The sequence below is a fragment of the Bos grunniens genome, chromosome 16 (genome assembly GCF_055505025.1).
Source record: "Bos grunniens cultivar Pamir isolate PY7600 chromosome 16, Bosgru_T2T1.0, whole genome shotgun sequence".
NCBI classification, from domain to species: Eukaryota; Metazoa; Chordata; class Mammalia; order Artiodactyla; family Bovidae; genus Bos; species Bos grunniens.
The window spans coordinates 60576929-60602504 of NC_141180.1; the positions used below are offsets into that span (position 1 = coordinate 60576929).

Sequence of the window (25576 nt, forward strand, 5' to 3'; positions counted from 1 at the left end):
TGAATGTCAATAAAAGATCATTTCTTCAGCAAATCAAAATAGCATTTAAATCTTAGTGCCTAGTGTCTACTGAAACCTGCCAGTCTTCATTAAGGGGGGATTGCCAAGGGAGCCAAGGGAACTTCTGATGGGTGGTGCTGTAACAAAATAGAGCAGGTCGATCCATTTGGTTTCTATGTCTGTGTCACTCAATTTACTCTGTACAATTTTTTCAGAAATTAAAAGGTTACCAAGAGAGTTCCATGTTCCCATCTCCAACTGAGCACCACTTATTACTGCGACAGGATTTCAATATTAAGTGATCTGGAAGATATTTCATCTTTCACTTTGAGTTCTGAATTTGAATCAGCATGAGATGGCAGGACAGCCAGATAAGGTGTAACCAACCTCCCTCGTAGGCAGGCAGCCGAAGGGCTGGGAGGGAAAGTGTTGCTGAGAAGAATATTTGAGGCTGTTCTCAGGAACCTTGTTTACAGGGATATTTCAGTTGCAGCTAGAATTTTCGCAGGAGCCTGCCGGAGGTAATGGGCTTATGTTTGAAATTGATCCCAAGTGTCTCTCTGTTTTTTTTTTTCTTCTTCTTCATGAACTTGCTACTTACCTTAGCTGAACAGTCAAGGCAAAACTTTCCTGATGCCCTGTGACATTTAATAATATAGACAAATCCCTGGTTTAATGTGTCCCAGGAAGGTAGGTTATTTATGAGATTCTCTTTTTTTACAGATGTGTCCATGCAAGTAGCTTTAGCCCTGTTTTATTTCTTTTTTAATATTGTGCGTGCTTGATTGTGTTCAATGCAAAACAAATCACATCCAAGGAAGTTAAAGGCTGCCTTACAAGTTGACCTGTGAAATTGGTTTCAATTAGACACTGGAGATCTCATTATCCCAGTGAGGGAAATTTATGACATAGAAAGTAGGAATTTTGTATTTGTTTCAAAATTGTTGGAAAACGCTGGGAACAGAAAGATTTTGAGGGAAATGCCAAAAGCCACATTAATGAAGAAAAACAATGTTGAGATACTTTTGAATAATAGATAGGATATGTAATGGTCAACCACAAGATAAAATTTTTACACAGTATCTTTATGGCTTTAAATGGGCTGCATTGTAAACTAAGCTTACTCCTCTATTAAGTCATTATACTTTTCAATTATTTAACATTTCTGGCCAACCTATCTTCTGTGGTCTTTTTCTGTACACATCAGAAATGATGTGTACACTAGTAATTGCTGGTTGCTAGTGTGGGGAGTTTGCAGTGGAGAAAGGTTTAATTTTAACTTCTTGGGATAAGTACTACAAAGAATGCACAGAGGAAAAAGCAAAGGTATGGAAACAGATGGAGCGCTATGCAATGAAGAGGCTACAGCCTCGAAATGTACCTAATACCATTTGAGTTACTTTCAACTTACTAAGAAACCTGGACAGTATCTGCCTTCTAGGTACTGTGCATTTGGAAATACTATATCTCTATTTAAATGCAGATCTCTTCTGTTTTCTCCAGGGAGCAGTTGGCGAATCTTTCCATTGAACCAATGGTATTAAAAACCCAACTGAAAATTTCTTTGTGAACAATAGAGTCTGCCGTTTTGAAGTCATGATTACCTAGTTTCAGAATATTTTGATTTTTTAAAATTCACTTACAGTATCTTTATAAAGTCAAAATATGTACCTCATGTGCAAACAAAGAAATTTTCTCTTGTCACTTTGTTGTCAGTTTTTAAAAAGCTGTGAAATAATTCTGCTTTACAATTTAGTTTTTGAGGTTAGCAGTGTCATTCCAGTAGAGTAAGTGGACCTTAGGAATCAGAGTAGGGAATTGTATAGGAGTCCTATATGCTCCTTATGGCCTCAGGTGAGCAAATGGCATAGGGTGCTGCAGGAAAGTTCAAGTATCTTCCTCTAGAACCATCTTCTTTACATTACTTTCAACCTAATTCGTAATAGTGTTTTGTACTGGAATCAGTGTTAAGTGGTGGCCAACAAGGAGAAGGACCTTCTTTTGAGAGATGATGGCAGAAAATAATTCAGTCTTTTGGTATAGAAAGTGGACACACAACCTTCCGGTTTTGAATCTTCAGATTCAGGTCACTGGAAATATCTTTGGAAATCATTAAATAAAAATTCCCTAAGTACATATGGTAGTGATGCTAAGACTCTTTTTCACATAGCTAGGGCAGTTTCCTTTTCCTTGGAAATTAGATGCCATTCATTCAAGTGCCTGAATGATTTCCAATTGCGAAGGCTCACTCCCCCCGTAGCTGCTTGGATGTAAATTCTTCCTCCCATTCTCCTTCTGATATGTACACCTTAAACTATTTTATAATGTGCTTATACCATTATGCTCAATAATACCTGTGCTTGTGAAGAAGAATCATTGGTAGTTTTAAGTCAGGCCTCTGTTTATATTTCTATTGTGAAAGATACTTTTATTTGTGTAAACAAGGGAATGATCATAGTTAGCACAAAAGGGGGGTTAAATACGTTTAGAATTCCTGTGGTCACATGCCAGACCCTGGAGAATCAAAGCTATCTTATTTACTTATGGACACTTACAGCTGTTTCAGATGGCACATCTGGTAAAATAAATAACTTGGATAGGGCCCTATAAAGGATGCTCACTAATGAATGTCCTGATTTTTCTTTCTTTACACAAATGAATTCTTGTTTTTAACGTGGCAAATATGCGTAGCTGTCACAGTGATCTTTGACTGTTTGGAAAATTCAAATTTAGGATGCTAACTTTATATGAAACATAGAAAAACTTTTGTACTCCTGATACTTATGTGGTAGGATAAACTGTGTTTTCCTGTATCTGTGTTACCAGAGTGACCCATTTAAATTCAATCTCACTCTAAGATATATTAGATTAATAAGGCTGATTTTATGACCATTATAATTTATATTCACAAATACTTGTTTTAATTAGCACAATTATAGATTGTGAGGTAAATTTCCATATATGTTAAACACTGATAACAGAAAATAACTAACATTTGTATAAGCGTGTTATGGTTTGTAGCCATACATTATCTATAAGCTGTTCTTTAGAAGAATATCTATTGCATTTTCTTATGCAAGAAGGCAATCAGTTTTTATAATGTAAACATCATATGAAAAGAGATGCTTTTATCACCGTCTCCTTCCTCACTCCCTTCCTCTTTCCATCCTCATCCTTCCTTCTTTTTTTAAAAATTCTCTTAATCAGGAAAAAAAAAAATCTAATGATGGTTTTTTTTTTTTTTTGGAGGAGCACATATAATTGCCCATCACACATTTCTATTAAAAAAGAGGCTGCAACAAGCAATCCAGCATTATTTTTGGAACCTATCTTCTGCCTACCAGTGTTCTTGAGGAAAATGTAAGGTTGCAGAAATCATTTCATGCCCTGTATGTTTTCAAACATAAATCAGGAAAATTGTTAGCAAGTTATAGCTCTTCTTAGAGACTGTGGCTATAGCGCTCTAGTAAACACAGGCTATATATTTTTCCAAGTTATTATGTGTGGAGAGAAATCCAAAGTTGGCTATTTAGATGAACCGTTTAATTCGGTTATTAGAAATTCATGTTCTATTTAGGATGAACATTTATTTTCCAAAGGTTACAGAAATGGGACATAATACTTTTAGGACCCTTTGGATCCATCAGAGTTAGAAATTTGTGCTTTTTAGCTAATGGGTATTACTGAACATTGATCTTCAGCTCAGGGACAGTCAAAATGGTCCTGAGCAGAGTTTATAGTATGACCTGCCTGTCCTCTTCATCCGAGAACCTTGTCCCTTTGTTTCTTCATTTCTGAAATGAAGGGGTGTGCCTTGATGGTCTCCAGTGATTCTGAATTAAGTGATTGATTAATAATGAATAAACCAATTAATCATACTTTGGGTTATTTCTCTTCTATAAGCTAAGTATTTACATAAGCGTAGCCTTTACGCCATGACTGGAGATGTTAATGTGTAGAGTAGTAAGTCAGCTCAGGTTCAGGGGTTTGAAATGAAAGCCTCATGAAACTTAGACACTCAAGTTTTACACTGAAATTTTTCATTTGTAGATTAATTGTTAGTTCAAGCTTTTTTTTTTCCCACAGAAAATAATCTTAAATACAGATGACTTTACTAGGCGAGGCCATAAAATTTTGCACTACTTATTAGAGTAAATTATTGTACATCAGTGATGGAAAAAAATGCAAAAAAAACAGTGCTGTTATGAAACAAGTGATGAGAGTAACATAAGGCAATAAAACTGACTGATAGTTTATCATTTATCTAGATTCTAGAGGGTTGATGTTTAAGAGAATACACATATAAATGGAAGTTAAAAAAGATAGATGGAAACTATTACAGAGTATCTGAAAGGGACTTAAAAAAAAATTATGAATGAAACTTTTAGTAACTTCAGGATTTTTAGAGACAGGGTTGCAAAATATTTCTTTCCCTGGGAATAGTGTAAATTAGCAGTACACCTAAGTTTATCACCTATAATATGATTTGGGTTTTGACAGCCAATTATTGAAAAGTGGGAAAGTGAAAAAAATGTAGAGAAACAATTCAGTTTGAAGTAATTGGCCAAGATGTGAGAGAAGAAAAGATAGAAGGCAGCCGAAGGTAGAAAAGAGTCATATGGGTGGGTGTGTGTACATGCGGGCATGTGTGTGTGTGTGTTTGTGTATTTGAATGAGAAAGAGCTTGGTCTGCATTTAACTGATCTGTATGATGAGGAACCAAAAGGAAAAAGAGGGAAGCTAATGCATGCACATTCTTCCTGAAGAGAATATGGTATGTGAATTACGTGGAAAAGTATTGGAATTACAGTTTGAGCATGCATTTTGAAATTTTTCCTGGGCCATTCATGCCTGTCTGACCTTGGGGAATTATTCAGTTCTCTGAATTTGTCGTATCGGTAAACATGTACATAAGAAAAGCATTTGATTCCAAGATGGTTGTGGGAGTTGAGTGAGACTCATGGCTGTAAAAGCGCTTGAATATTCTCTGTATTTTTATATGATGAGGAAAAGTCACTGGGTCAAGCAGTTCTTCATGCTGAACAGGTCTGCCCAAGGCTGAGGTCGATTTGTTTAGCTCCAGAGTGGTCTTTGGGAAGCGTGTTTCTTGTCCACTCTGGTCCAAGAACTGTGGACCAAGTATGTGGTGGGTACTTTACATAATATTTTATTTAAGGAGGAAGCAGGAAATAGTATGCAGCTGGCCAGCTGAATGGAGCAAGCCTGGTAATTCTAATGTATGCAATGCCAGTGCACAAGGAGCATATTTACCCGCCCTTACAGATGGCCACAGCTTGTCTAAATACACGTGTGAATGACTTTGGAAACAAAAACAATGAATCCAGTCACTGATTTCTTTGTCTCAAACACTGCCTGTCATTCCACTTTTGCCTTGACATTGATGTTAATCTAGACTTCCCTGGGTTTTTGTTAAGGCTGAAGGAATCATTGTTTGGCAGTAAGTACTAATTAATAATGATATAAATTTCATTCAAGGAAAAATTTCCAAGATACAACAGAACTAATTAATGTAATGCATCAATTGAACTCCAAATTCTAGATTATATACAGATCTCTTTCAAAAAGATTTTTATGTAGGATTCACTGATAAGTGTCTAGCCAATTCTTCCATCAGAAATGGACTACATTTCAAAACCTAAAGTGAAGCAGTAGATCAAGAATTATTGAAGGAATCTGGACTGTTTGTGCAGACGGTATATTTTTTTAAAAGATTCAGAAATCTGCTTGGGTTTTACCTGAGGTTGGTTGGCAGTGTGTTCTGCTCTAATTCACAAGATAATGATCAATGTAATTCTATACTTGGTGACTTGTCAAACCTTGAAACTAAAGGGAACCTAGAAATCATGAGATATCTAAGGATCAAGTTTGAATTTAAAAGTAAATATTAAATGTTCCCTATCAAAATTCACTGGGTTTTGTATAGATATATGTATAGAATATATGTTAAACCAATGAAGAAAACAGTTTTGGGGTGGTTTAATTATGAGGCAATGTTAAAAACTTTGACATGTGTATAATTATTTGAAAGTAACTGAAGACATAGTTGGAGAAGGCAATGGCACCCCACTCCAGTACTCTTGCCTGGAAAATCGCATGGACGGAGGAGCCTGGTAGGCTGCAGACCATGGGGTCTCGAAGAGTCGGACACGACAGAGTGACTTCACTTTCACTTTTCACTCTCATGCATTGGAGAAGGAAATGGCAACCCACTCCAGTGTTCTTGCCTGGAGAATCCCAGGGACGGGGGAGCCTGGTGGGCTGCCGTCTATGGGGTCGCACAGAGTCAGACATGACTGAAGCAACTTAGCAGCAGCAGCAGCAGAAGACATAGCATGGGCTTCCCGGGTGGTGCTAGTGGTAAAGAACTCACCTGCCAATGCAGGTAAAATAAGAGATGTGGGTTCCATCCTTGGATTGGGAAGACCCCCTGGAGGAGGGCATGGCATCCCACTCTTGCCTGGAGAATCCCATGGACAGCGGAGCCTGGTGGGCTGCAGTCCATAGCGTCACACAGATTCAGACACGGCTAAAGCAACTTAGCTCTCACGAAGATATAGCACAGACACTGGACGGCAACAAAGAACCTCCCAACCATTATTTGTTGAGAAGCTATGGCTTCCTGTGAGAGTGCTCATAGGAGTAAATGAACCCAGCTTGAGTTGCTTTTACATTTAGGAAAATATATTAAACACATTGGCCACCTCATGCGAAGAGTTGACTCATTGGAAAAGACTCTGATGCTGGGAGGGGTTGGGGGCAAGAGGAGAAGGGGACGACAGAGGATGAGATGGCTGGATGGCATCACTGACTCAATGGACATGAGTTTCAGTGAACTCCAGGAGTTGGTGATGGACAGGGAGGCCTGGCGTGCTGCGATTCATGGGGTTGCAAAGAGTTGGACACGACTGAGTGACTGATCTGATCTGATCTGATCTGATGTTTAGTGTCAGGCTAGGTCTGTTAAGAGAATAGAAAATAATTTTAAGTCTCTCTTTAAAGACTTAAACTATCTTTGCTCAGAGGCTCAATAGTATCCAACTCTTTGTGACCCCATGGACTATAGCCTGCCAGGTTCCTCTGTCCATGGAATTTTCCAGGCAAGAATACTGGAGTGGCTTGCCATTCTCTTCTCCAACACTATCTTTAGGGAAGTACAATAATGCACAAAGAACTATTAAGATAACAATACAATGTAGATTTGTACAGAAAATGAATGCTATGTGACAAATTCATATGTATGGTGACAGAATCAGAACTCGGATTGCATTTTGGGCTACAGGTTTGGTTTTGTTTTGTGTTTTGGTTGGTCTGGGTCTTTGTTGCAGTGTGCAGCCTTCTCTAGTTCTGACACTTGGGATTAGTTGCCCTGTAGCATGTGGGATCTTAGTTCCCTGACCAGGGATTGAACCTGTGTCCCCTGAATTGAAAGGTAAATTCTTAACCACTGTACCACCAGGGAAGTCCCCAGCTATTATTTACAAGCTGTGTGACTCTCATTTCTTTAAGCCATGGTTTTCCCACTTGCAAAATGGGCATAGGTTTATCTGTCTTATTAGATTATCATAGAATCAAATGGGACTGAGTATTTGAAAAATTTTTTTGGTGTGTAATGGAGACTACACACCTCGCAGGAGGAAAGGAGGAAAGACACTGGAAGCACTGTGCTTGAGAGTAGGGGTCATGTCTCAGCTGACATGTACCCCTGATTCTGGCCCTGGGCCTTGTTCTGAGGGGGCGCAGTAAATGTTGATAAATGCATGCATACCAGGCACCTAGGGTCAGCCCTTGACCTATATTATTCTTTAAATCTTCCCAGTAATCTTAAATGGTAGATATACTGTCTCCATTTCATAGGTGAAGAATCAGAAGTTGAAGATTTTAAATAACTCAATCTCAAGTAGGTAGAAAGCAGTCGGGTCAGGATAGGAAGCTGTCATTACATTACAGGGTAGGGAATGACCATTACATCTGAACCGTAGTGTGGGCAAAATGAAAAGCAAAAGATGTGGGTAATTGACCAGGTGCCCAGGCAGTTTATGGGCCAGCTTTCAGAGAAGCAGGTGAACACTGCCCTGTGCTGCCTGACGCATTGAACACGGCCTTTGGTTAAACCATCAGCCCTGATTTCTACCCTTTGAAGTCAGATGTGCAGTTGTGAGAAAAGACCATATAATATACCATAGCCTAGACTTGCCATCAGAAAGGACACTGGGGCACACACAGATACTGAGGTGGTTAACCAGGGACTTGGACTGCGTTAGCCCCAGCGGTCAACACCCTGGCCCTAAACCCCACACTCTTCACTTTCCCTCTTGGAGCTGGCAAGGTCTAGAATCTCCATTCTCCTCCGTCGTAGGGTGGTAAAGAAGGTGATGCTGCACCAAACAGCATATTCATACTCTGCCTGCCCAATCCTAAAATCCCAAGAGCCCTATTCTATTAGTAGGTCCACCTGGAGTGAAGTTTTATAGTTGTGGCCAGTTTAGAATCAACAGTAAAAAAGATGGCCCCCAACCAAACAGGAATTTGAAAACTCTGACTTCTGAACTTGGAATCAGGTCTCCAATCCTGATTTATTTTTCCTCGGTTTATTTGTGAGGAATGTCCAGGGAGCCTGAAATACTCAATGCGGGATTAGTAACCTACCATGGATCTGAACTTTTGTATAACAGAGAGCCGTGCCTTTTAAAAATTAGGGTTCATTTTTTAAAATTCTATAAAAATAACAGTCCATGGTAGGTCAGGACAGCAGGGATTGGGGACTATATTTAATAAAAGTCCAGGAAATACCCTGTACTGTTGGCAGAGTCGAGCCGGTAACAGTATTTAGATTCCCAGGGAACTGCGCTAACCTATTCGAGGTGAAACCTGGGATGGGGTGGGAGGGGAGAGATGCCTTGTACACTCCTCTGTGACCTGTGGTAAGTCTGCTGGGTTGAATTGTGTGAAGTTGTCAAAGGTGGTTCTGCTCTCCAGCCCTTGGCACCAGCTCTGCTGAAATGTGATACCATTGGTTTTCAGTAAAGGTTCCTTTCTGCAGGGCTGCAAACACAGATCAGCTGCTACTGTGTGTACACAACCAGGGAGCAGATCACCCAGCACAGTCAAAGCAGCCTTTTTAACCCCGAGACTTTCCAAGATCTCCTCTGCACGCAGGAAGTTTCCTTCTCTGTTGTCAGATTTAGCACCGCGCTCTTGTCATCAGATCCGCGCTAGACTCCCTGCTGCACAGTAGAGAGGCTTCCTTAAGACATTTGTCCTTGAAACTGCACCAAACTCTTGGAAGAGCCCAGAACGTGTAAGTATGTACGATTTAGGCAGCGAGCGGACAGGGCAGAGCTGCAATCAACCATTATACAATATCCGATTAGCAGTGCAGGAGGGATTTTTCTGACGTTTTGTTACATTCATTTTCCATTCGTTCTGAGGAAACAAATCAATTCTAGCTTCTGATACAGTGACTTTGCAGTAGATGGGGTTGTAATATGTTAGCTTTAACTATTTGCTGTTCTCATTTAGCGTGGAGATGTGACTTGTGGGACGATGATGGTGGGCGTTAAACTAGAAAACTTGTAAATTTTGATTAGGAATAATAATTGCTGAGCATGTCCATCTTGAGAAACAAGTTTGCTTTGCGGAATGTTTTTAGAAGAATTAACCACCTAAATTCATGGACAGTATAATGAAAGTGGACCGTCTTTGCTCTCAATGAAACATATTAGTTTGCAGTTTTAATTTACTCATAAAGAGCATTCCACTGGGGTTTTTGTCTTAATTGAATCCTACCCAAGGCTGTCAGTGTGATGTTTTACTGGCTTGTGTGTATCTGGTTAAGTTACTTTGCTGGTTTGCAGTCTGGTTGAACTGTTGTTCAGGCACTCTTTGGATCCTAAGAGCAACCAGGTGAAGGAAATGCTCACAAAATTGGGTGGGGGTGGGGGGAAGGAGGATTTATTTTCAAGGGTGGTCGTGTTACTCTTGAAAGCTGTTTAGCTGCACAACATGTACGGCTGTCAGATGGAGACCACAGACCAAACACTCTGAAGCTCTAAGTCGAATGTCAGCTTGGCCACTTTCGTAACTCCAACCAATAAAAAGCCCGTGCCCCTTCGCCATCAATTTTTAATATGTACCAATACTTGGGTTTATAAGATTAATTTCTCTCCGATTAGGCTGATTGATAGCTGGATTGTGGTTTCTTAAGAGCTGGTTCCCTGAAACCCACAGCAGGACTGCATTCCATTTAACTAGTGAATGTAAAAACGGGTAACCATGGATTCAGCCCCCACTCACTGCCAGTGCAATGACTTGTTGTAAACAATACAAATGAGCCAGGAGAGCAGAGGCAACCAGACATGAAATGATTTTAATAGAAATTACGGTAAAAGGTCATGTGATTTGGGATCAGCTTCTGTTCAGTTTTAAAGGGAAAGTCCGTCTTTTCTCCCCCACCTTGCCCACCCTGCCCCCCTCTCCCCCCTCGCCTATTCCCAAGCAACCCAAGTAGACAGCTCCACAAACTTGGTGGGTCCCAGGCTGTGCTTCCGTGGGGAAGGGTGGCCACTGTCATGCTGGGCAAAGCGTGGTGACTGGTGGGTTTTCACGGTAAGTACCTTCCTTTTAGAAACCCAAAGGACATCTGTGTCTTCCTGGGCTTCCTCCATGGAAGGTCGTGCTAAAAGTGTGCTCTAGAAGTCCTCAAGCTTTGATGTAGGAGGAATAGGTCATTTTGTTCCTTGGCTTTTATGTGATGCTACTGTCTTTTCTCTGCCTTCCTAAATCTCCGGATTATTTGAGAACCTTGGCCTTTCTGAAAACTGATTCTTGGCTTTGGGAGCCACTCCTGCAATATGGTAATGAGCACAGGCAGATTCTGGGAGAAGCGCCGTGTCTAACCTCTAGGTTGGAGCCCAGGCAGACCTTTGCTGAGTTCTACAAGGACGCGCCTTTGCGATATGATTTGCATTTCTCTGATAGAAGTGGTTTCTGGACGTGAGTGTGGTTGTAGATTCATACATTTGCCTTCAACCAGGAATCATTAACACTGTATATGTGTCAAGTGCTACCCTTGTGGTTTGTTTGGTACTGATCTCAGCTGTATTTGTTAAAGGAAATGAAAAAAGAAACTCTAGTCTTCAGAGTTGGGGGGAAAGGGGACACTTAGAAGCCAGATTTGAAGGGTGGTCCTGGCTGGTACCCAGTGTGCAGGAATGAAGGGGTTCAGAGTCACTGTGTTGGACAATCCTGGGCACCCTGAGGAAAGGTCTGTCTCTACGTGTGTTATGTCTCAAGGTGAAATAGACTCGAACTGGTCTATGCACAGATGGTAAAAATCATCGTATCATCTTGGAACAAAAGATCATGCTGTATGTATATCTTACCTCATTTTATCGTACAGATACTTCTGAATAGATGCATCGTTGTACATATAGAGATGTCATATTGAATAATAGAATTTGGGTTATTTTTCTATTAATGGCTTCATTACAATAGACCCCATCAGCACGTGAAAAAAAGCTTGGGGGTTGTAATTTAGAAGTTCAGTAAGATAACAGAGCATCAGTCTTTTCTGTATCCACTCAGGAGTTTTATCTAGTGGACTATTTGTTTAGGCCTATGAGTGTGAAGACAGTACTTATATTTAAACTTTTTTTAATTAGCTTTTTAAGATGTTGGAGTGCCTCATCACATGCTTAGACCGAAGGATTCTTTAGAATGTTATGGTTCTCTTATATAGCTTCATGGTTTGTTAGCTCTTGTAATACCAGGTTTGCTTATCTAAAAGAAAGGAAAGAAGAAACTGTAGTCATTCATGTTGTGAGGGAAAGGAGCAATTTGAAGCTGACAGGGGAACACCAAGTCTTGGTGAGGTGATAAATGATAATGAAATACGGTATTTTTACTTTTCCCAGCTTTGATTCCCTACACCGAAGAACAGGAGTAAAGTGTCAGCTACAAGGTGGTTAGAAGCACAACCCGTGGAGTGAGACCTGGGTTGGAGATTTTGTTCCGGACCTGATCACTGTGCTTAAGAATTGGAGCAAAGTGACACGTTGTCCTCTGTAGTCTGAGGAAGGTCAGGCCCGCTCATGGGCAGGTGAAAGGGTTAACTGAGCTGATGCATAGAAGGTATTTTCCACCATGTCTGGCATATAGTGAGTGCTTCATAAGCTGTTCCTAGTTTCATTATTATTTTTGATTGAGGAAACATTTGGTGAAGTAGAATCCTGCTCTAAGTGTTGGGTCAGAGATCAACAGTCACATCATGGGCCGGTCCTGCTCTAGTGATGGTTGTACATGCAGTAACTTGATCATCACTTGGGAGATGGTGATTTAGTTTGTAACCTAGTATAGTTTTTTTAACATAACATTTTCTGTAGGCCCAAAGTAATATCTTTTTGCCATGTACTTTTTCATTTCCATGCAAATTATTTAGAAAGTTATTTACCTTTTTTTTGGTGTGTGTATTTCTGATTTCTGATACTGTGGGTGTTTGAGGCAACGTGAGCATTTTCTCTGTGATCCTGTTGCCAGAGCTGAGAGCAGAAGAACACCTAGAATTATAAGACCTTCATCATTACATCAATCCTAAAAGCTTAAAACTAGTGGTAACTAGTTCTCAAAGATAATCACATCTACTAAAGAGCAATAGTAATTCACAGGGTAGTAAACATGAAAGTTACATGCTATCAAAGAGATATTTCTTTTTTTAAAAAAAAATTTTTATTGAAGTATGCTTATTTATTGTGTTGTGTTAGTTTCTGCTGTAAAGCAAAAGGATTCAGTTATACATACATATATATATATATATATATGTATTTTTTTTTCACACATTCTTTTCCATTGTGGTTTATCTTGAGAAGATTGTCTACATGTTTGCTGTGTCCTTTGACCTTCCTGAACTCTAAGCTTCTGATTCTCTGCTTTGTGGTCTGTCTCCCCACCTCTTTCCTTCCTTCCTTACCTCCTACTGTCCCTCCTTCCTCCCTTTCTTCCTTTTATCTCTTCTTATTCTCTCAACTCCATAGCATTTTCTTTTTCTTTGTGAATCAGAAGGGTTCAAGGGAAGAGAAAAAGAGGGAGAAGAGACTCACAGTCTTTTCATGTTAGTCCTGGTTTTATAAATGGAAACTTTAAGAAGAGTCAGAAAAATCTGTTTTTCTTTCTCCTGCTATTGAACTGGAGAGGCACATCTGAAGTGACCTGCAGACTCCAGGGAAGCCTCGTTCGGTAACTATTTGTTGATTCATTGATTAAACGGCCTGGAGGGAAGGGGCATGAGGTACGGAGATCCCCTTAGTAGTGAGAGCTTTGAAACCCCAGGCTGCAGTGTGCAGTAGGTTGGCTTCTCTGTGACCTTCCAACCACTAATCTCCTTTAAGAACTGAATCAAAGCAGTTAAGGGATTTTTGTCAGATGGATTTTGCCTACAGTTGGGTTTTTGGCAGTTGCGTGTCGAAGGCAATACATTCTTCACAGGGATATGAATTTTTTTTTTTTTTTCCAGAAAGGAATGAAGAAGAGATGCCAGCAGGATTCTCTAGAGAGGGACTCTTGTTTATCCGTGGTAGTGTTCCGGCCAGGACAGCTGTAAGGTGGATGACTTTCTCACACTTCCCTGCCAACCTCCTCCTTAACCACCCTTGTCTGGTGGTCTGGTCAACAAATGCTCTTGTGCAGCAGGTCCCTCTCCATAATCTTCTCTTCCAAGGGCAGAGAGAAAGCCTGCAATTAGAATTGATATCATGTGAGTGATGACGGGTGTCTGGTATCTACTTTCAGGCAGTGTAGTGTGTAGAATTAGAGCTGGAGATGGTTCATTTTAAATGGATAAATGACTGTTCCAGAGTCACACAACCCATGAGTTGTACAGCCAGGGCTATAAGCTGAGATTTCTGATTCCCAGGCTGGTACTCTTTTAAGGGCTCCTGCCTTCCAGTGAACAGACCAAAAAAGAGAGAGTTTATATTACATTGGAAGAAAACAAGCCAGTTTAGTAAATGGTAAGGCTATTTTAAAGATATTACTCAAAAGAGACATATACATCTAGTTGTAATCCTCAAGCTGTAATTTAGAAGCTCAGTGAGCCTTGAGAAAGATACCAAGTCATTCTGAGCTGTGATTTTCTTCATCATACATCTGAGATTAAAATAATAAAAAATCAGTGACAATAACTAAGCAATAAATATAATGCTTATATTTTAGGTTTGTTGTGAGGATTAAATAAGATTATGTATGGAAAGTCCCTAATCTTATGCTTGACACAAGATAGATATCAGTAAATATTACTGTCATCCTCTTTTCTTTTCAAGGTTGGTGGTGGAGTCCTGTAGGGTAGAATTATGAGTAAAGTCTTCAGAAGGCATCTGGAAATGTGTAGCTCAATGATTTTCAACATTTTTTTTTCTGCTTTAACACATACAGAAAAATATATATGAAGAATGCTTGTTGGTGTTGTTGTTTAGCTGCTGAGTTGTGTCTGACTCTTTGTGACCCCATGGACTCTAACTTGTCAGGCTCCTCTGTCCATGAGATTTTCCAGGAAAGGATACTGGAGTGGGTTGCCATTTCTTTCTCCAGGGGATCTTCCCAACCCAGAGATCAAACTCAATCTCCTGCACCGGCAAGTGGATTCTTTAACACTGAGCCATCAGGGAAAGCCCATGCTTGGCATAGAATGATCAATAAATATTAACACGGTGGTGATGATGATCATGGTGGTGGTAGTGATGAAAAGATGCGAATGCTGATGCACCTGAGGTCCTCATACCGCAGATGAACCCAGGGCTATAAGCAAGTCCTAAAGCTTTAGTTTGGATACACTGCTTCCTTTCCTACCGTAGAGAGGAAGTCACAGTGTTGGTGAGCAAGAGCTGTGCCGTTATATCTACACTCATTTAAATTAAAAAGAAAATCGGTGGATACATTTATATGTATGGCTGAGGCCCTTTGCTATCCACCTGAAGCTATCACAATATTGTTAATTGGCTATACTCTAATATAAATGAAAAAGTTTAGGAAAAAAATCATAGGCTTCAGTACTTTGTCGTTGTTCAGTTGCTAAGTCATGTCTGACTCTTTGCAAGCCCGTGGACTACAGCCCGCCAGATTCTCTGTCCATGAGACTACCCACTGGATGCTGGGGTAGTTACCATTGTTCTTCTCTTGTCTTCAGACAAGAACACTGGAGTGGGTTACCATTTCCTTCTCCAGGGGATCTTCCTGCCCCAGGGATTGAATCCATGTCTCCTGCATTGCTGGCGAATACTTTACTACTGCACCACCAGAAAAGCCCCCAGTTCTATGTTACTGGTAACAAATTACTAGCAACTTGGTTTGTCTAGAAGATGCTATCTTTCCTCGCATTTTGAATGGTGCTTTACATCCTAGTCCTGAACTGATGGGTTTGAGCCTTGAATCAACCACTCATGAACTATGATGACCTAGGAAATAACTGAGTTAATACCTGGAAAGTATTAATAGTAAGAAAAATGTCTAGTACACAGTAAGTGTTAGAAATTCTTTTTTTTTTTTTTAGAAATTCTTAGAAGTTTTTGTCTCTAAGCTATTTGATGGGGCAGCATCCTACCTTCAAGATTCCCTCTGAAAAATCACCATTATTAACACCATGGTATCATTAATAATAAAACTGTGTTTTAGTTTTAACATAATAAAAGCTGCTCTTTATTGTGTACTTACCATTTAAAAAGGCGTTATGCCATGTGTTTTAAATGGTATCATAATTGATTTAATTCTCCCATTATTCTTTTGAAATAGATAGTGTTACTTGCATCTTATAAATGAGAAAATGGAGCCTACAAGAGGTAATAGAACTTGCCCAGCTAGTGAATGACAGACAAAGGCCTCCAATTTATAATCTTCTATACATATCTCCCCTGCACTGCTCACTAAGTCGGAGACAGTTTGCAGAGTTGGTGGAAAATGTATATTTTCTGGAATGAAAGAGACCCAAGAATCATGAAATAGATTTCTTCTAGGACATTCAGGGGCTTCCCAGGTGGCTCAGATGGTAAAGAATCTGCCCACAGTTCAGGAGACCTGGGTTCGATCCCTGGGTTGGGAAGATCCCCTGAAAAAGGGAATGGAAACCCACTCCAGTATTCTTGCCTGCAGAATTCCATGGACAGAGGAGCCCAGCAGGCTACAGCCCATGGGGTCACAAAGAGTTGGACACGACTGAGTGACTAATACACACACACACAGGACATTCAGGAGACTCAAACCAGAAACAGGGAAGATGATCACGGTAAAAAGCAATTTATTTTATTCACTCGATAATCAGAAAAATCTAGAAATATACTTTAACTTGATCTTAAGGACAGGAAGAGATAAGAGGCAGTGGTGGAAAAGGGTAATGAATAATGAGGAGGAAGAGGAGAGTGAGAGAGAGAGGTGGCAGAGAACGTGGCTATCATTTAACACTCAAGCAATCGTGGAGGTAGATGATCCAGAATCATCATCCTCATTTTAGACGTTATTTTGTCCGAAGCAACACAACCAGAAATAATGGACTTGGGATTTACTCTATGTATTCTATCTTTACATCCAGGGCACTCTCCTGCTACATTATTCTGCCGTTTGAGACAGAAAGATTCATACAAAGATACAGACACATGAAGAGAAAGAAACATAGGTACACTGACATGCAGACAATATTAGAACCATCTTTTAGCTTTTACAGATGTGAACATAAAGACTTTCCAAAGTCCCTTTGTGCTTTTGCAGCTATAGGCATAAGCTAGATTAATTCATATGCAGAAGACAAGATGCTTAAGAATATTATTAAATATTTAATGCTTTTTATTTAAAATTAGGTTTTTACTTCCTGAGTTGATTTTCAAAAAAAAAAAAATCTTGTGGGTTTTCAGTGACACTTTCTTCCTAATTGTGCAGATGAAGAAAAGGAGTTGTGCAGAAGTTAAATTATTTCCCTAAGATCATAGGAGTTGATAGCAGATATGAAAGTCCTCTAGTTTTTGACCCTCCAGAAAAAGACTTTCCTCTTTCCTGCGATGATCTCTTCTAATTGGTATGGTTATCACTTCATCAGTTTCTAAGAACTTGGAGACACACGATGGAAGAGTCACACCTGTGTACATAATGAGGTTCTTTCTTCGAAGTGGAAAGAGAGGTTGACCCTTCCCTGAAGGTTTTCATCTTGCCTTCGAGTTCGGAAGACCGTCTCCTGATCTTTAAGGAATGACATCAGGGCTGTAGTTCACAACGTTCTCTTTTCCCCTTGAATCCAGGCTGGGCACTGGAGAGAATCCCGTCCTTCTTGTGCTTAGCCTCCTGGGGTCCACCAGATGCTATGGTCTCTTCCCCAGACAGTTGCCTGCTGCTCCCACGATATGTCCGACTGGCACTCTGTTTGTAAGGCAGATGGAGCTCCCTTTCAAGAAGTACTTTCTGCTCTGCATGCTTGTTTTGAAGATGTGGGTTTTTGTTACGTACAGGGGGCCAGGAAAAGAGGGAGGTCCCAAACTGTTGTGTGAGAAACAAGAGGCAGTCCAGCTACAGTGGAAAGAGGCAAATGTGGAAAGCTTCGTAATTTCCAAGGTTAATGCCAAGGTCAGACCACCTTCTCAGTCAGTTTAAACAGAATCCCTAAAGTTAGACCACTGGGAACACTTTTTCCTTCTCAGGGGAAAATATGGTAACTGCCCAATAACCCTTTTTCTGTGTTTAAATGATGAAGGTAGAAAAGGAAGATTAAAAGGGGGTAAATGTGATGGCTTTTCACCTTTTCTCTTAGAAAGTCATGGAACCATCTGGCCAGCTTTGAGGAAAGCTGCTTGAAAATAACTGTGCTTGTCGATAAATAATTGTTTTCTTACCAGGTCCACTGAAATAACATGCAGAATGACCCCTTCTAGCTTTAAATATTTCTTCTAATAACACATGATATTTGTGTAGTGAAAGTTTATAAAGTCACAAATTATCATTTCCCTTTGATAGCTAAGTTAACTTGGCAAGATTAAGTGGCTTGTTCAGAGGGACACTATTAAAAAGAGAGTGGAAGGCTCAAAACTGAGTCTTCTGACATCTAGATCTAGATTGCTTCTACCTGTTAGCAATTCCAGTCTTGACAGAGGGCTGGTGTGGGGTAGGACTGAAAACCGAGTGGGAAGGGCATTAGAAAAGGGAAAAAAGATGGGGGGAAAAAACAGCCCTGAGAATATTAGAAGAAAGAACTTGTGATGTCTGTTTTTTTTGTGGGTGCAGTACCTGTGGCTACAGGATGGTGCAAAGATTCTGATTTTTGTCCTCACGCAAAGAGTCAGACACAACTGAGCGACTGAACTGAACTGAACTGAAAGATGAAGGCTGGGGTTTCCCAGGTGGCTTAGCAGTAAAGAATCCACCTGCAGCTTGGGAGGCACGTGTTTGATTGCTGGGTCAGGAAGGTCCCCTGGAAGAGGAAATGGCAACCCACTCCAGTATTCTTGCCTGGGAAATCTCATGGACCAAGGAGCCTGGCAGACTACAGTCTATGGGGTCGCAAAGTGTGAGACATGACTTAGCGACTAAACAACAAAGATGAAGGCCAGGGGACAGGGGAAGGGGAGTGCCCCCCGGATGGCTCATACAGGATGCTGGTGACTTCTCCCTGCCTCAGTCCCCAGACTTTCCCCTCTTAGGTCAGGCACTGGAGTGAAGATACACTGTCAGCTTCTTAGCAGATGGAATCGAGGCAGCTCTAAGCAAAAGAGAAATGACCTTGTACATGCACACTTAGTTCCTGGTCATTCAATGCCCCGCCCACTTCACCCGTCATAGGAGCATAATCCAGGACAGTAATAGCATCTTAAACATGAAGGAACAACTAAGTGAGATCCAGGGTGTGAGTGGATGGTGCAACATTCCTTCACCAGAGCAATTAATACCCTTCGGATAAAACTGCCTTGGCCTGATACTTAGTTAAAATATGGGTGCCATTTCTTTTTTCCCCCTTTGGAATGAAACCTTATAAGTCATGTGGATATTAGAAAGTGGAAAGAATGTGTGTTCTCTCTCCTTTGAGCTCTATTTTTCTAATCCCTGGTCAGTAAGATCCTAACCCAGTTCTGATAATAGTGTGAATTTCTTGGTTTGTCTTCATTCTCAGACTATGTCAGAGTACTTATATATTTCATAATGGCTCTGAAATCTTCAAGTTGATCTGGCATTAGTCAGAATTGACCGCAGATTCCTGGTAGGAAGTCCATTCAAGCTATTGCTAATGCTTCAAAAGTACTGTATGTGACTGGCAGAGTGAACACACTGGTGTCCCAGAGATGTCAGCTTTTTGGCCTCAAACCATCTTTAACCGGCAGCTACCGGCTAATATTTCAGCATTACTTTTAGAATGTCAAACTATTATTATCATATGGAAAAAAAAATTGTTCAGTTGAAAGATGCATGCTTAAAATGTTTGTACGCTAGAGGTTTACTCTCTATATCTCTCTACTGGATTATTTAATAATTTAAAGTTTCACTTTCTTCTAGAAATTAGAGGACAGCATTGCTTTCACTCATCTGCTATGTTACACAGACACAGTAAACGGCAGAGGTAAAAGATAAAAGATCAATTCTTATGGATCTCAGAGTTTCAAGCTTTTGAGGCTGGGTTATAGAAACTTTGTAATTATTGTGGGTAATCTTGCAGAAAATTAAATGTTGAGTTTGCATAAGTGAAGAAGTTTGGACTGTTTTGCTTACCATAGCTTGTTAGTGGGTAAGCATCTCACCATCCCTGTCAGGCTTTGGGTTTCACTTCACTGCTAGTAAAATGCTATTTGTAGCATGAGTGAAATCCCCAGTAGGGACACAGCATCTTACGTTTGAGGCATATTTTAGAGAACCTGTGTCTGTAGTTCACTTGTCTGTTTCAGAATGACTCTAGACCAGTGGTTCTCAGCCAAGGGCAGTTTTGAACCCTAAAGGACAATGTTTGAAGACATTTTTGATTATTGCACCTGGGAAGAGGGTGCTTTGGGCATCTGATGAGTAGACACCACAGATACTGCTAAACACCATTCAATGCACAGGGCAACTCTCTATACAACATGGAATTTTTCAACCTCAAATGTCAACAATATTGAGATCGAAAAGCCTTGCTTTTCCAGAATTTAAAAGGTAAGGGAGAAAGTAGGTTGCTTTAACATTTTCAGATTTTATTTATAAATGGATGATTTTAGCATTTCCCCCATGGGATGTAGAATAAATATAAAAAATACAAACAAGTCATTTTGTTGTTCAGTCACTAAGTTGTGTCCTACTTTTTGTGACCCCTGAATTGCAGCATGCCAGGCTTCCCTGTCCTTCACCATCTCCTGGAGTTAGCTCAAACTCCTGTCCATTGACTCAGTGATGCCATCTAACCATCTCACCCTCTATCACCCCCTTCTTCTCTTGCCCTCAATCTTTCCCAGCATCAGAGTCTTTTCCAATGAGTTGACTCTTTGCATCAGGTGGCCAAAGCTTCAGCTTCAGCTCCAGTCCTTCCAATGAATATTCAGGCTTGATTTCCTTTAGGATTAACTGGTTTGACCTCCTTGCTGTCCAAGAGACTCTCAAGAGTCTTCTCCAGGACCACATTTCGAAAGCATCAATTCTTCAGTGCTCAGCCTTCTTTATAGTCCAACTCTCACATGCATACATGACTACTTGAAAAACCATAGCTTTGACTATAAGGACCTTTGTCAGCAAAGTGATGTCTCTGCTTTTTAATACACTGTCTAGGTTTGTCATAGTTATTTTTTCAAGGAGCAAGCGTCTTTTAATTTTGTGGATGTAGTCACTGTCCACAGTGATTTTGGATGTCACATATTTGCTTTAAAAAAACAAGTCAAATATTTACTTTAAAAATATTTGGGATATATTACGTGCATTGTGGCTATTGAACTATCAATGCATATAACAGCCACTATCCCACAATATCATAGCTATGACTCATGAAGAGCTTGCTGTGTACCAGGTACTGTCCAGAGCATCTTCCCATATACTGATTCAACTGATCCTCAATGCAACTCCACCGAGGAGGTACCATGACCATGGCCTTCAGTACTCAGACACTGCCATGCTTGACTGTAGGAATAAGGTGAGCTCCTGGCAGGAAATGTATGGAACAGAGCCATGGCAGCACTGACAATAATATGTGTGGGAAGAAGGCGGCTTTATTGTTCTAAATGCCCCTGGTTGCTCAAGCTTTTATTCTCCAGGGCTGTTATTGCCAAAGCACTTCTCTGGGAAACTAGGATTGGCATCATAAAGCAAGTTTATATTTGCTTCTAGAGGAAGGAAAAAGAAAAAGGTTTTATAACCCTCTGCTTGCCAGGCCTGCACCTGGTTCCATGCCTGTCCATCTTTTCCTCTCCAGTAACCGTTCTCAACAGAAGTGATCTTCTGGTTGTGTGTAACTGATGGAGAGTGAATATCCATGGTCAGGAAGTGGCCGCTCACCCTTGAGGCCGTAACCTTCTCTCTGACTGTTCTCTGTCTCATCTCTCTCCCTTTAAAATTTCAACATCAAGGTGGGTTTGATACACTAAAATCTCACATGTCAAAAAAAAAAAAAACCAACAAAAACCAGGTAGAATCTCTCTGGGCAAGTCTCATGGGAGAGTCTCCAAGAACACATTTAACATGGAATTCTCCCTGGAAATGCTATGTCAGAAGTCATATTCCTGGTGGGGGCTTCTGGGAGAATTGGGAAGTTATTTAGATTTGCTGCTTTGACACTTTCTGAGGGTTCTGAGTCCAGGGAATTAAGTTGGTCATAGCTACACAGCTCACCTTTGCCAAACTGGCCTGTTGTATTAAATTTCAGTTGTCATAAAAAACCGAAAAGGAAAACATCACAAATAACTGGAAATATATCAGTATTCTGAGCAGCAGTATTTATGGGGCACGAATAGATATCCTAGGCTATTTATCTTTCTAGTAGCAGTTGAAACACCTCTGCTTTTCTCTTACTGTAAAAGGCCTGGTACTAGAATTGGGGAAAAGTGGCAGTTCAGTGGCTGACTCCTTTAAGTTCTTGCTTTCTTCTCCTTTCCTTCCTCGATGAAAACCCCAAATAGAATACAGTAAGGATATATTCAAGTTTGGGGAGTCTATAGAGAGACTGGGTACAGTAGAGACTTGGCTACAAAGAGGCTGAGTTCATGTAGTATTATACACACACACACACACACACACACACACATATATATACACCTGGCTGCATTGGGTCTTAGTTGCAGCACACAGACTCTCTAGTTGCCGCATACGAGTTTATTTCCCCTGCAACATACGAGGTCTTATTCCCCGACCAGTGATAGAACCTGTGTCCCCTGCACTGCAAGGTGGATTTTTAACCATTTACTCACTAGCTTGTGACCTTGAATCAAATTACCATTGCCCAGTTTCCATGACTGTAAAATGGATCAAATTATAGTGTGTCTGTATATATATATGTATATGACTGTATGGGCTTCCCTCGTAGCTCAGTTAGTAAAGAATGACTGTAAAATTGATCAAATTATTTTATCTATCTATCTATCTATATATATATAATGAAGATTAAATAATGTGAAATATACAAAGCACAAAATGTAATAGGTAAAGGGTTGGTGGTTTCTGGGGTAATACCGCTCTTATTGGATCATTAATGTACGTATTGCTATACATATAATACTTCTGGAGTCTTGAGAAGCTGGACTCACTCAGTTCTTAGGTTTCTAAAAACTGTGGTCCGAGGACTACACATTTGGATTCACCTCTGTACTCATCATTAAAATGCAGATTCCGGGCCTCTAGCTGGAGTGTTAAATAGGAATCTCTAGTGTTAAATGCCGGAGAAGGCAATGGCACCCCACTCCAGTCCTCTTGCCTGGAAAATCCCATGGACGGAGGAGCCTGGTAGGCTGCAGTCCATGGGGTTGCTGGGAGTTGGACACGACTGAGCAACTTCACTTTCGCTTTTCACTTTCATGCATTGGAGAAGGAAATGGCAACCCACTCCAGTGTTCTTGCCTGGAGAATGCCAGGGACGGGGGAGCCTGGTGGGCTACCGTCTATGGGGTCACACAGAGTCGGACACGACTGAAGCGACTTAGCAGTAGCAGTGTTAAATGTAGGCTCCAGTAACTTGTATTTTTAGAAACACCTGGTGGGATTCCCATACAATTCAGCGTTTGGGGAGCACTGAGTTAGTGGACATCCTTTCCGGCTCTGTGATGCCCTTCCCTTCCTTTCCACAGCAGCAGAGAGAAGTCTAGAGAATTTCAGCTCCTCTAGCTGAAGGTTCTTCTCACCCAGGCGGAGTCTTGTCTTTGAAGGTAGGAATTCACCACTCTCCAGTTGATAAAATTCTTTTTATGGTCGGCCCCACGGGGTTAGGTAACCTCAATGATGTGATAATGAGGGGGGACCAAAGGTCACAAGATTGTGAACATCTGTGAGGAGATTGTAGGCTTAGCCTCTCAGGTGAGGGAAAGGTGAGCGCATCAACTGTGCCCACACTTCAAAGCCTGGAGCTGGTTTGCTGCAGCTAACTTAATTATCTGCGCTATTGATATCTTCAACAAACATATCTATACCCTAGATCCGGTTTCTTGATACATGGTCCGAGAGAGCAGGAGATGGCTGTTCTGCGGCCAACTTCCTAAAATGCTTTTGAGAGTCAGCTGGGTCGCCTAGTCCTCTTTCGCTCTTGGATTAAATATAAAAATAACTATGTAAAGCGTCGCAACCCTCTTTTCCCTGTCTGCTGAAACGGCACTCTCCTAGGCTTTTTCTAGAACCCGTTAGAGGAGAAGGAGGCAAGGCAGGGTAACGATATGTCAGACTCTGAAGCCTTACATCAGATGTTCTTCCAAGACGGATCCTGCTGTTAGGTCTCAGCAGAGAGAGTGAAGAGCTGGTGGCGCAGGTACCTGCCTGGTGAAGGGTTGACCGAGTGGCCAGAGTCTCTTCTGATGTCACCGCCCTTTTTCCCTTCTCTCCATGGCCTTGTTAGTTTCACCGACCTCTCCATCAAAAGCCCGGCAGGGAAAGAAATACAACCCAAACCAGGCGACCTTCTCACTTCTAAGCCATCCAAGTCTTGAATATCGAGCAACATTTGAGACTGTAGACCAAAGGGAGGGATTTGTCTCTCCCAGGTTTTTGCTGCTCCAAATCAGCCTCCTCCCTCGTTACCCACCAAACACTAGCACCAGCTTGTAAACAGCATCTCAAAAAGAAGGACTTCAATCCCTTCAATCCATGACACTCTTCCTTTAAAAAAAAAAATTTGTATTTATTATTTTTGGCTGTGTTGGGTCTTCCCCGCTGCTTTTCTCTGGTTGTGGAGAGCTGGGGCCACTCTCCCTTACCGTGCGAGGGCTTCTCATTGTGGTGGCCTCTGGTTGTGGAGCACAGGCTTGAGGGCACACTGGCTTCAGTAATTGCAGTGTGTGGGCTCAGGAGTTGTGGCTCTGGGACTCCAGAGCATGGGCTCCATAGTTGCGGTGCAGGGGCTTAGTTGTTCCATGGCATGTGGGATCTTCCTGGGCCAGGGATCAAACCTGTGTCTCTGGGAGTTGGCAGGCGGATACTTTACATCCTGAGCCACCAGGATGTCCCTCCCCCACTACCCCACGCTTCCTTTAGATTGTAGCTCTTGAGAACAGATTTCTCTGCCAGATGTTGCTTTCATTTTTTTACCTCCTTACAAGGAATATTTTTGGGTCTGCATCCAGAGCAATGGGCATTATGGTGGATCTGTTGACTTTTCTGCCAGGGATGTGATCTGAAATGGAAAGAAACCAGATGACTCAACCCCCTATCTCGGCCCTGAAATGGAATACAGTACCCTGTGCTTTGCCACCCAAATGTAGCCTTGCTGTTGAAAGCTGGGATGTCACCTAGGCAGAGACCAGAGGAGATATGTTCCACTTTTTGCCTTCTTTTCTTTCACGCTTGTAAAAGTCTCTCACACTTGCTGCCCCAGCTTTCATAACATGGTCACTTTTTAAAAATGATTTAATTAATTAAACTTATTTTTGACTGTGCTGGGTCTTTGCTGCTACGAGGGCTTTTTCTCTAGTTGTGGAGAGTGGGGGCTACTCTAGTTGCAGTGTGCGGGCTTCTCATTGCAGTGGCTTCTCTTGTCGCAGAGCAGAGGCTCTAGGCATATGGCTTTCAGTAGCTGTGGCTCCCAGGCTCCAGAACACAGGCTCAGTAGTTGTGGCTCACAGGCTTAGTTGTTCCTTGGCATGTGGGATCTTCCCGGATCAAGGATCAAACCCCATGTCCCTTACATTGGCAGGCAGATTCTTTGCCACTGAACCCCCAGGGAAGCCCAAAACATGATTATTTTAAATGATAAAAATGCTGGGGAGGGAGTGCTGGAGCATCATGTAAAGTGACTGTGTTATCTGTCTCATGTTCCAAATATTGATACAAACAGAATTAGTTCACACGCCAGGGGTGTCTCAGGGATCCATTTTAAGTTGACAGTGAATTTGGGCTTGAGATTTTCCCCTGTGATCACCCATGTTGAAAAACATTGGCTAAACGAGACAGT

The 25576-nt window shown here is 41.2% G+C and overlaps 1 protein-coding gene across 9 annotated transcripts in view; it reads left to right on the plus strand.

The window, feature by feature from the left end:
- Nucleotides 1-25576, plus strand: part of ESRRG (estrogen related receptor gamma) — a 695415-nt gene that overhangs the window by 54592 nt on the left and 615247 nt on the right. The window contains exon 1 of one of the 9 annotated variants that reach the window (XM_086345301.1): nt 9095-9319. The exons of 7 other annotated variants lie outside the window; for them this stretch is intronic. The gene's annotated coding sequence lies outside the window, so the exon portion shown is untranslated. Of the gene's footprint in view, nt 1-9094; nt 9320-25576 lie in introns of those variants that run through there. One more of the 9 variants, XM_086345310.1, reaches the window with a different exon arrangement.